This window comes from Coturnix japonica, chromosome 13 (assembly GCF_054131305.1).
Source record: "Coturnix japonica strain WE chromosome 13, WE-NBRP24, whole genome shotgun sequence".
Classification (NCBI taxonomy): Eukaryota; Metazoa; Chordata; class Aves; order Galliformes; family Phasianidae; genus Coturnix; species Coturnix japonica.
In genome coordinates, this window is record NC_140675.1 from 13,247,036 (window position 1) to 13,260,041 (window position 13,006).

Below are 13,006 nucleotides of genomic sequence, written 5' to 3' on the forward strand. Positions count from 1 at the left end.
GAAACTAAGGCTTAATTATACAGAAAGCCAGTGGCCAAGGTGGTAAGGACTTGGGTTGGGTTTGAACCCAGTAATTAGGGCTTCGTAACACCTGACCATCTGTGACTCCATTAACTGCATCTGGGTAGGTGAGACAGAGACAGTCTGTAAAACTCTTCTTTCCTTCCATCTTTTACCCGTATTCTGTTCATCTGCACTTAAAACCTTCATGTTTTGGCCATGCATTTTGTTAATACAGCATCTGTGGATATGCAGTTGCAGGGTTAAAATGATGAAAACTCTTACAACAAACAGAAAAATAACTGCAAATCATCACAGATTACATGGCACCAGTGTTATGAATAGTTTCTAACATATTAATCAGCGTTGAAGAGATGTTTTAATAAGTAGTTAATCAGTGATGGCTATCGGTATACACTGATGAAGTTACATCACTGTTGCTTTCCACCTTTCTAATGTTTACTGCATCTTCCCAGAATGATTTGTGATCTCTGGGGCTAAGGAGAAAGAAGTTGTTATGTGGCTTTTGTCTGTTTGTTTGTCTGTTATAATTTATGCAATCTACTTACCAACACTGAAGACATTTATTTCTGTTTATTATGTTTATTAAAATCCTAATACGACATATCACTTTCCTTGTTTTCTGCTCTCTTGCTCTCCATAGAACAGAAATAAGGATGCATATCACCTTTCTTGTTTCACCTTTCACTTGCAATAAAAAGCTGTGGCTTCTGGTTGGGCATTTATACCACCATCTTCCTAAACTGGCCTTCAGGGCTAGAAACCCTTGACATAAACTGGTGATGTTCTGCCAAAGATCAATTGGTACCGACACACTGTTAACTGGTGACATGGTAGTCACTCAACCAATCAATTCAAACTTGGACTTTTTGCTCTTTTTTAAGAGATAATGAGGTTTTTTTCCCATACACCCAAGGCAGGACGGCTCATCTGTTGTACCAAACTCCTGCCATTATGAGCCCCGTTTTGAGGCAATGACAAAGCAGCACATTGAGGTTACAGGCATCTCCAATTTTTGAGTATTTGCCTGGTGTGATTATAATCTCTGAAATTAACTTTGGAGCCACTGTGCTGTGGAGATGGTTTTAGGACTGTCTAGCCTTCCTGACCTTTGGAACCAGATACAAAGAGAGAATAGCTCTTAGCAACAGATCCTTCCACTGATGGCTATGATCTTCAACCCAGATGTACTCAGAGCAACTGAATGGGATTACGATGAAGTTAAATTGGTGAAGGTTTGTCCTTTATTTCATCAGGAGATGAGAATGCAAACAAGCCACGCCTGGCATCACCCTGCACAGTAACCTGGATATTTCATGAGTTTTTCACTCCTGCAACCTGGAAATGTTTGTTTTGCTCAGACAAATAACCCTGGTGAGCTACTGATGATGACAACCCAACAAGCTTTCTATGGCCATGTTTTCTCTGGAAGTCTTTCCACACGTTATCTATGTTCTATAAATTTCAGTGGTCTCCACCAGGAGCTGCTCTGAGCATCGCAACTCTGGGGCTCCACTATGGATGAAGTGGAGATCTGTTTTGATATCTTCATCCTCATGCCCTTTTTTTCCTTACATTGCAAAGCTGTGTTCTTTCATAACCAGAACAACTGGGCATGCTGTAACTGAGAGCTTTTCTTTCCCTTGGAAAATGTGCATATAGCTCTTCTGTATATCACTGGGAGGTTGGAATACATATGTAATAACAAAGGCTTGTATTTAAAAAAATGACTGATGATTCTTGCGGCCCAGCTTTGAGGCATATGAAAGGAGCATGATTTGAAGCCATGCTGTGCTCTGACAATCAGGCCAGCCAGTTACACACCCAAAACACTCGTTTCTTTTTATAATCCCAGCTGAAAAATAGCAAGAAAGAAAGAAAAAAAATGAAAAAGGAAGCAAAAACACAAACTACTTGTTATCTATGTAACGTTTACAGTGGCAGTCCCCTGCTTTCCCTAATTTCTTTGCAATTTACATATAAATGAGACATTGCATCACTGGGTAGTTTTATTTCCCCAAAACATTGCCAAGTATGTTGACAAAGTTTTAAGAGACTTAGATTAAATATTTGCACTAGAGCCGTAATTCATCATTCAGCTCAAGAAGGAACTGATGTAAAGATGAGTGCTTTGAGAGCAGGCAGCACAACAGAACCCAAGCCCAGGAGATTCCCACTGCAACCACCCATCTGCCTGAGAGCAGCAGTGACCTTTCTCCATAACTTCCCTAAATATAAGACAATGACAGCAGAGACTCCTCTGTGAAAGGGCAATCTGGTCAGGAGTCTTGCTTTTTCAAATGAAAGGGAAAAACTAATGTGTTTGAAAGGTCCCAGGTGAAACCTAGGCTCTACCACCGTTCATGCCCAGCAACTGACTAAGCCAAGCAAAGGTAGCTTTGCCAGCTGCAGTACTAGTATAGGCTAATTTAAAGCCAATTAGCATCTATTGCTTAGTGTTCAGAAACAAATTTTGCCAGTTAGCTGCTACTTAATGAGCACGGGAAAAAGAAAACTCACTGCTACATCTCAAGGATGTCTTTGGAGTAACTTACATGGGATGGAAGAAGTTCTGTAGGACAGGATATTTTCTTTTTAACAGCTGAAGACTGAATTCTTTCATGTTATCTCTCTCATTTGCTTGCAGTGAGGAAGGTGGTCAGGGAAAGGCTGGCAAGGGGCTGTGGTTGGTCTGTCTGTACCAGCTGTGTCTCTCCATCTCTCTGCTCATTGCTCTTGCTGGAATCAGTCCCCTCCATTCGATATGGGATTGTGACTGTGCTTCACCTTCTTGAGTTCACGGGCTGTGGGATCAGATTTTCCCTGGGTCCACAGGGGAGAGGAGTATCACATCCAGGGCTGCTCTTCATGCACAGTGGAACAGATGGAGACCATGCAAAAGAATTAGTCTGCCTAGAACCCAACACATCCCTGCACAGATGAGTACAGTAAATCCCTGTGTAACGCTTAGTTGCAGAAGAAAGACTGTCAGATCATGTTTACACTTTGAAGAGATCCTAAAGCCAGAACACAACCAGCAGCATTTGCATTTTAGGCTTTGTTTTGAAGCAGAGAATGCGCATCCAAGCAGACAGTTGGATCACAGTCACCAAACCTTTCTGAAAGCTCCACAGGCAGAATGAGGAATAAAGGAGCGTGGGACCCATTAAAAGCAAATGATGGGAGAAAAGCAGTCAGTTGCTGTATTAATAAGGCATTGCTTGCCATCAAAGCTGGATTATTTCAACAGCTAATCAGCTTCCAAGCATAAAGAGACTTTGGAGCAAGTATGACTGATGACTCAGATTCTACTAGAGCTGTTGTAATGAGAAGGGAAATCTGTAATCCTTTTCTGTAGCTTTACCCTGAAGCTCAAAGGCATTGGGAACAAGCTTGGACATACAGCAACCATGAGTCTGAGTAACAGTCAGCTCTGCCAATCCTTTTTGGTAGGAGCCATGGATTTTTAAAGCATGAGTAATCCTCCAAAGCAATCCCTGCCAGGCAAGATGTAACCCAGGAATGGGTGCTGAGCAGATAGATACCAAATTCACATCAAGAATCTACCCATCAGAGCCTACATGGTTCAGCAATCCTACCCACAAACCTACCATAACATCACCTCTACTTACGGCACCTAACTCCAGCCATCTGTAGCTCAAGCCTTTTTCTTGCTACTTATCAGTTTTTTCTTGTATTTGAGTCACTTAAATGCTTCCCTTTCTGTGTACATAAATTTCCTCCTGGATGTCACAGAATGACAGCTATATTCAAACCAGAGGGACACAACAAAGTGTTAGAATGCACAGGCAAGGCCACTAGCTGATGCATTCAGGCTGATTTATTACCTACGGTCAGATTTACACATTCAAAATTATGTTAAAACAATTTGCAGTGACACTTAGAGCTATGAAAGAGAAATCAGGGATGCTTGGCCAAATCTATGTACCATCATCTATCAGTCTGATCCCATCAGTCATCTAACTTAATTCACTGCCTTTGTAAAGGCAAATGCTATCATAAGGTCTAAATGCTACACCTGTATAGACTTGATACCCATGCCTCAATGTTTGACTGGCATGAGTAAGTAATTGGATACTAGGAGGACTGGCTTCTCCAGTGGTTTTACTGGGTGCCACTATCATCTTCCATAAGTTTCTCATCTGAACTGACTGTAAATAAATTAGATCAGTGTACATAACATTTAGAGGGAGCGTGAGTCTGCAAGCCATTGCAAATTAAGCAAAAATACATACCAAGATAGAAAGTGTTTTTCCAGGCAGCCTGGTGGGAAATAATGCATACACAAATTAATAAATTGTGACTGTAGGCACCAAGCTATAACATGAGAGCTGGAGCAGCTCTAATATTCACAGCTAAGCTTCCTGGGGCACAGAGATTCCACTCTTCGATGGAGTTTTGACAGAGAGGGAAAGGAAAGCATCTAATTTTATACAAATGAGGACTCTGAACTTCTTCACTGGTGTTTGTTGTTTCATTACTGTGGATAAACAGCAAATCATTGTCAAAACCAGGCCTTTCAAAATCCAGATCTGAACTGGTTTTACTTCTTGCATGTTTATGGTTCCTGGGTACCTGACAAGAAGCAGGACCCTTGTGCTCAGTGCTGTTCAGCCCCTGGCAGTTTGTGCCAGACACATCATCAGATCTCAAAATATTAGATTTGATGCACAGTTACCTCAGAGAGATCCAGCTGAGTGAAAGTATTGAAGATGTGCATGGCAAATCAATCCTTTCCATGAAGATTTCATTGTCTAAATAGAGATGGCCAAGAAGGAAACATAAACATGTCTAAAAGGAAATGTGAATTAGCAGCACCAGAAAGAACACCACATTCAAAATACAACTGCCCTTGAAAGCGTGACTCCTCCATTCTTCACAGATGTCTCCACCCACACTGACAAGTCAAAGCCTGACATTTTAAAGAAGTATTTTGCTGCATATTTTTGCCAAAAACATTAGATCTGCCAGTAGAGGTAACAGGTAGAAAGGCCAACTGTTTTCAAAGGACTGGATTTGCTTATCCTATCCAAAATCAAAAAGGACAAGGTGCAAAAAAACATCACCTGGATTTCTTGGCAACACTGAAGTTAGAATATGACATTCTTAACATGACCCCATACGCTGCATCATCCCACCAAGACCAAAATGAAGGAAATGTTTGTTCCTTGAGTATTTGCTGCATAGGCCCCATTCCAGCCTCCATTCCCAGCCATGAACAGGGCTCCTAGGCACGCACAAGGGAACTGTACCGAGACTTGCAAGGATAATGCTGCCATTGTGCTCTTGCAGTAGCAGAAAATACACAACACTTCACCAATGTTTTCCACCTGCTCATTATCTTGACTAGCTTGCAATACTGCCTTTACAGCCCTTCAGTTGCTAGAGGGAATAGCTGGAGGATGTCAAATATTAACTCAATGCTACTTAGCAGCAGTGTCTGGCAACAGCTTCAGGGCACCGAAGGAAAGCTGAACTCCATGCAGTGCTCTGAGTAAAACTTGCAAACTGTGACATTTGAGTTCTGTTTTTACACGTCCTACATAGATATTGCATTCATTTTAAAAGGATTCACTCTTTCTGGAAGATTTCCAAACATTTTTTGCTGGCTTTTGTGAAGGGTCAGCCATAGTACATTGTATTGTAAGTAACCACTTTGGCCTAAAGTCCTGTGCTTAATTACAAAGCTGTGGACACACTGCATGGCCAGGTGAGCATTTTTAAGGAGGTGTTTCATTGCAGCTAAATCACAGTCTTGGTAATGAAGCTTTATTTCCTCCCTCACTGCCCAGAGCAGTCTTGCATAGTTCTCCACCATCCCTGGATGCAAAGGCTGGGATGGACCGGCTGACTTTGGGATAAAGGTAGAGGAGCAAGGACTTACACTTTAGGATTTCTGGGAAAAGCCCTGAATAATAGAGGAGAAATTTTTCTGAGTGCCTGTAAAGTCCCAAATTCTTCTAGACCATGAAGCACAGAGAACATTTAGCTAGAATGTCCTGCTGCCTCTCAAGACAGCCATAGCAGATTCTGGTGTGTCATGATCCCCAGCATTATGCCTTCCTGCTTGGAGCTGGGCTGAGCTATTGCACCTGATAATGCTCTGCTCAACAGGGGCTGTCACTTTTTCAGTCACTCTGCATGACCTGTGGTAGGTGTGCAAGGTCAGGATCTGAGGAACTGCTCTGCTTCGTGCCAGGAAACTAATGAAATTTACTGCGTTGGAATGATATCCTGCCTAAAGCTTTTTATTTTATCAGCTTTATCCCAGTATTTCCTTTAGACAGATGAATGCTAGTTGTCATAAAAACGCTCTCAGTTTATATTATCACTCTATCACCTGACATGCTAGCAAAAGACCTCCATAAGCACCCAATTCATCTCCTTTTTGCCCCAAGACTGAAGGGGTAGACAAGACAGCAAAGGTATCATTGCATTTAATGCAAATAGATTGCTCTTAGATTGTTCTGGTAATTATTATTTGTTGTGATAATTTCATGTTATAATCATCATAATAGTATCTTTCATTTATTGAGAAACCTGCATAGCACAGCAAATGTTCAGCTCCTCCATCAAATGAATCCCCTTTGCCTTGCTGTTACTGTCAGCATTGCTGAATATCTGGCAACCATCTTCCTCCATAGCACCCCCTCTTTTGTGTTGTTACTTATTGAACAAGACATCCTGCACTAAGACTGCTGTGTCAGATACACCCAGGATGCTGGGTGAGTGCTGGGATGGATGTCATACTTGCTAAGACGACTAAATTATCTTGTCAAAGAACATTATGGGATAAAGTTGAAGTCACATCTTCGGGAATGCAGGATGCTTTGTAAAGCACTTCTGTAGGGCTACAACTCTTTGTGTGTGTCTTTGTGTTTTCAGTTTGCACTTTCCTATAAGCCCACATGCCCTCTGGGCAGGATGACTGTAAGGTGACAGAGCCATATACATGCAATGGGCATGGAAGGGCTTCAGGTATGCACAGCCCCAAGAACACTCTGATGGCACAGCTCAGCCCAACTCCAGTTACAGCCAGCCCTAAGAAAACTGATTTGGCAACCTGGAGGCTTTAAGAGGATGTCAGAGACTATGAGAAATCTCCTTAGAGTGCTTGCCATCAGTCACATTCGTGCACTTAAATATGCAGAAGGGTTTCCCCCACTAATAATCTGGGGAGTTAATTTGCATATGCTGTTGGTTATGTCTTTAAAAAATAATGAGGGTAAGAAAAAGCAAAAGTCCTGTCTGGAATTTTAATTGAACAGTTATCTGCCTCTCCTGTAACCCACATCTGCTTGCCTCATTTGGACAGGATTAAATCTATATCACTTAAGGAATCTCTGAACAGAAATGGATCGGAAAGTAATAGCCACTTACTTCCCAGCAGCTGATAGTTCCTCCCCCCAGCACTGACAGGCAGCGATTTGCAGCAGAGATCACACCCTGCTCTCTGGAAGTGATGGCGAACAACATGATGCTGTGTTATTGCCCTCCTGCAATAATGCAAGGACACGTCTAAATTGATCTCAGTTCACTCCCATTTGGGAAAGTGCCTGATCCAACCCTGCAGAAGCCAGAGCTGTCTGACTGCAGACTGACATGTTCCTGGTAAAAGAATTTACGCTGCAGACATGAATGCTTTTTGCTAATGGAGATTACCCTTGAACACAAGTGAAATTGCAGCACATCTGAGTGTGGGCCAGCAGGTACAGCTGTCACCAACTGAGCTGTTTGGGGGAAGTCACTCATCATATGTCACTTCAGAGCACTTTACCTGGTTACCTCTGTTAGCAGTGCTGTATTGCACTTCATTTGTGAACAGAATTAGATTTACGAGAGATGTGCCAGAGACAAATTGGAGTCTGTACTGTCTAGCCAGGCATCAATGTCCAGCCAGCATCAGACAGCAAAACAGTTGAAAGCATCCAGTGGATGAGAACAGCCTACCAAAGTCACTCTGCAGCTTCACCAGCACATGCCATGACCCTGCCCCCATCACACAGCCGATGCTGACATCCCCAGAGCCCTGATTTTGGGAGCACACCCCATAGCAGGCAGTGTGCAGATGGGTCTAGAGGAAGGAGAGAGCTGATGGCCTCCCAAAGCTGCTCATAAAGAGCTAACACAGCTAAGTTGGACTGATGATCTGAGTGGTCTTTTCCAAGCCTGATAATTTACACGACTATCCATGAAAGGTGTAAGAGAAGAGGAAAAAGAAAAGCAGAGAGAGCTCAAAGCCACACTCGCACCCTTTTAGGCTCTGAGCTCCTAGATCTGCCACTGAAATGCAGGTGTGAAGAACTAGATACATCAATATAACAGAAAAAGTATTACAGAAAAGGTGCAATGATAAAAAGACAGACAATAGAGAAGAACTATAAAGGATGAGAATATTACTTACCACTATCAGAAGAGTCCAGGTTTACAAGCAAAAGCTTCATCAACAAAAGGATCTCCAGAAATAGAGCCTTCCCAAGTAAGGATCAGCCCTTAAATGAGGTGTAAGAGAGGCGCAGCCAGGCTCTACCCCTTCTGGTCACACAATTGAATTGCCTTCACCTGTGCTCCCAGTGCAGACCTGGTCCTTCCCCAGGTGCTCAATCAGTGCTCCAGGCCACGTCTCAACAGTTCCCATACAAGGTGACACCATTTTTTGTTTTGGTCAAATCAATTGGTTTTGTTTTATTTTGTTTCGTTTTGTTGGGGGGGGGTTGTTTTTTCTTTTCTCTGCCACAAGTTAATGCAGCATGAAGGCTTTGGCTTCATAATAATAATAATAATATATAATATAATAATATAAAATAATAATAATAATAATAATCTTTCAGTTTTAGTAGCCAGCAGTGAATAACTGGCAGGATCAGAAATGGAGGAGTTTGCACTGACCCAATGTGCTGCCACTCCTCTGCACACCGAGCTTTGGGGTATATACTGAGCATCTCTGTGCCTGTTCTGCAATGGGTCTTTCTGTCCCATCTTGCCAACAATTCATTCTGCCTTGCTCACAGCACAGAACTTGCTGATTACTCTCCCCTAATTAAGTTTGGGTAATGAAAGTCACTAGAATTGTCTTTCATGTCATATGTTGTCATATGTCTCATTAAACCATTAGGTTTGTTCGAAACCCCTTCCAAAAGAGGCCGGAGGGGGAAAAAAAAGAACAATTTGCTAATATTTTTTAAATATTTCCAGAGAAATGGTGCAGCATAATTATAGCAGCTTTTGCATTATTTAACCTGCCTACGCATCCCTAGGGCTTTGAAGAAAGAAAGTCAGGCAAGATCCCAAAAAGCTCTTCTGTCACATACAGGTGTGGAGTTATGGGGTTACTGAAGGGGGCAGGGATGTCAGAAATGCTCACAAACACAAGGTTCCCTGACTTAGCTCAATGCTGTCTAGATATAGGATGGGACAAAGTGTGTCAATACCAAAATCAGAGCAGACTGAGACCCCTCCAAGGTGACACTGTACCCACGTTTTCTGTCTTTCTGTGCTTCTGTTTGTGATGATGATATTTGCTATAGAAACTGCTGTCGCAATGGAAGAGACCCTGTTCATTAAGGAGGAAGGACCCTGTGTTGGACTCGGTGATCCTTATAGGTCCCTTCGAACTCAGGATGTTCTGTGATTCCAGTGCCCACAGCTTCCCCTACCAGCCCACACAGGTGCTCTCTGCTGCTCAGACCTGTGCTTTCCCACAGCTGGAGAGCAGCATATCAGTTGTCTGCAATGCGACCTGCTTAGTTTGCACCTATCCGGGATGCTCAGAGCCATCCAGCATTGCTGCACAATGACTGCAGCTGAGACCAAACCTGAGAACTGCATCCCAGATCTCTTCTGAGCTGAGCAGTGCTGGCTGCAGGGCAGGGATGTCAAGCTCATCCATAACCAGGAACAGCTTTCACAACCTCATTGCTGGGGCTGGCTTTGGGAATCCCCCATTGCCAGGCACTGGGCTGAGCTGCTTCAGGAAGCCCGCAAGACTCACAGTGGTGCTCCTCCTTGCACAGAACCCCAGCAGGAAGAAGCAGGAAGGAGAATCTTTGGAATTTAACTTTCCCTAATATCACCCCATTTACTTTATGTCAGGCTGTGTTTATCTTCTGCTGCTCACATTTAAATGTCAGAGTATCAGCATGTCTAAATTCCTCTTTTCACAGATGGAAACTGTCGATTTTTGAACACAAAAGGCACCGGGGAATGTGATATACATATTACCCTGGCACAGAGTTTAACCTTTACAGCCTGTTCGTTAAGAACCTGCTTTAGGATAAAGCCAATCACTTCAATAAAATGATCATTTGCTCCTATACAGCTCCTGGATCTTAAAGAAACCCAAAGGACTTTCCAAAGGATAAAAGCAGCACGGAACAGGATCTTAATAATATTAATTAATGTGCAAGGTAATGGAGGACTGAAAAAAAAGCCCTCTGAGGGCACTTGCTGGACTTTGGCACCTCACTCTCTGGATGCTGTCATTGTATCTGCAGTGCCTTTGGAGCCCCTCAGCTGGGAGAGGCACCCAGGTGTGTCACAGAGCAGAGCCAGAAAAGGTGTGAGCAGAACAACAGTGGGGAAAGTCTTCCCATGCAGGTTTGGCCCTTGTTGCACTGCTGTGGGCTCACAGCCCTCCTTACCAAGAAGTAAATACAGGGATGCTTTGTCACACAGTCTCAGAGCCATTAAAAGCCAACGCTCAAAGGAACAAGGTTTTGCTGGTTTGGACATGAGGTAGAAATCAATATGGATTCCTTTAATTTGGGTAATACCTCGCTTTCTTCTTTAGAAAAATGTGCCTCTCTTCTATTTCGTGGTGGGAAAATCTCCCTCTTGCTTTCACTGATGGAGCCCAGGAGATATCTCCACCAATTACCTTGTTATTAGCTCTTTTAAAGGACAAGAACAAATGGGCAATTGAAGTTTGATTGCATTACAGAATGGTCTTTTTTCCTTCTCTGTTTATGTTTGTCAGCTAGGCCTAGGAACTACGTTCAGGGAAATAAGACAGCAGTGCTATCTAGGGGCACATTTAGCCTGCATGGGTCTGTACAGGTGTTTTGTCTCAGCTCTGCTAATACCCTGCAGAGCTCCATCCCCAGCCCTAGTGGCTGCCTGACTCACCCTTGCTTCCATCTCTGCCAATGCCACCATGAAACCATACTGAGAAAATGCAATTTCTCAAGGTGTGGCAGAAGGGCTGCTCATAAGCAAGAGTGGAAATGAGGGCTGGAGTCAGTCCCAAGCTCTCTGTATTATAGTGGGCAAATAGCTTCAGAGTCTCAGAAATGTGGCTCCTATTCTGATCGCTCCTATGTAACCATGGACATCAGAAAGCTCAGAGAAAGGCTGTGTTATCACCTGTGATTCCACCTGCACGATTCCATCCCTTGCAGATTTGTATGCTAATTCAGCATGCTGCCTTCTCCACTGATCCCTAAAAAGCATTCCCATAGCTGTTCATTGATGTCTGTGTGTCACAAGGAACCGCTCAATTAAATCACAATGAAATGCTTGTTTGATACCCTTCATTAGAACAAAGCTATTTGGCAGGAAAAGGTGACAAATGGGTAAAATACTCTACTAACTGCATTATATTTCATCCTCCAGCACTGTAACCTCCCCCTTACAATTACAACAACTCTGAGGTTTCGTGGGATGAATGGGACAAGTAGCAAACAGCATAATAGTGCTGAGGAAACAGTGAGTTGGTGTTGGAATAGGACATGTGCCCTGGGTGGCACTGAAATGTGGCTGTCAGCACACACACACACGTCTGCCTGCATGCAGCTGCGGCCACCAGATGTGATGTAAGCTGATTTACTGGGCAATTTTACAGCTTGTCTTTCAAATATGGCTGTTGGGCAGCGATAAGCTGACAACTTTATCAGCAAAAGAGAGTTGTTATTTATCTAGATTGATTGGATTATAAAGTCAAGACCTTTAATTAAAGAGTCCCGTAATCGGAAAGCAAAATAATAAAAGTCACTGCCCAGCAGCTGGGCTGGGTCCCCTTAAGCAACTGGGCTCTGCCTGCTCCTGCAGGCAATGATTTCTGGTCAGCTCCATCCACTGACTGTGTTTTTAATAAGATCTATGATATTGAAATCACCAGCTCACGACTGATATGCTCTGCTTCCTGAAGAAGCGATGGCAGCTGTTCCACCATTTCCAAGCATTTCCAGTTGGAAGCCACCCCCAAAAGGATTCCCCCCTTGCTAAGTGCTTTCATATGCAACGCAGCTGCCCCCTCTAACACAAACTGCACAGGGAGAGAAGAGCAAAGCCTTGACCCCTTGAAGCTCGCATAAGGATTTGAAATCTGGACTTTTCACAGCAAAGCACACCATTGCTTTGCTTTTCAGATGAGGAATACAAAGAAATTTTATCCTCTCTTCCCTTTTTTTTTTTTTTTTTTTTTTTTTTTTGAGCAGCTGGAATATGTTTTGGAGGAAATTTCAGGCTGATTACTTAAAGTCTGGTAAAGCAATAAAGCAGCTGAGAGCAGAGTATGAAAGCAGAATCCCTCAAATGCTGCTGAAGTGCTACAAGGTCCAGACCAGAGGGAGCACTGCTGTGGGCTGAGCTGGTAGGGACAGGTCAGGGTTGTGCTGCAGAGCTGAGCTGCAATCCAGGCTGATGGCACTGCAAAGAGCCCCAGCTTCCAGCAGCACTGAGCAGTGCAAGACCCACAGAGCTCAGCCGATCCTGGCTGAAGAAATAGAGCCCCAATCCTCTTCTGCATGATGAAGGCACGATGTAGCCAATGTATGAACCAACTGCTCCTGCTGCCACGCTGCAACCTTTCCATCTCCCACAATTCCGCTTTTCCTTCAGCCCTAAGTTTTCTTTGCTTTTTCTCACTTTGTTTTTATTTTTCATATTATTTTTTGTGGGTGCAGGCGGCTCTGGCAGAGGCGGTGCTGCCTTCCAGATGTGACACAGGTTATTGCATTAACTCTTC

At 43.4% G+C, this 13,006-nt stretch overlaps 1 long non-coding RNA gene across 1 annotated transcript; it reads right to left on the bottom strand.

The window, feature by feature from the left end:
* Nucleotides 1-764: 764 nt before the first annotated feature.
* Nucleotides 765-4,947, bottom strand: LOC107320814 (uncharacterized). Its single transcript, XR_014933993.1, has 3 exons — nt 4,721-4,947; nt 4,278-4,305; nt 765-2,885 (listed from the first exon to the last, which is right to left on the bottom strand). It is a non-coding gene; the product is annotated as an uncharacterized LOC107320814 (long non-coding RNA).
* Between the last annotated feature and the right edge of the window lie 8,059 nt (nt 4,948-13,006).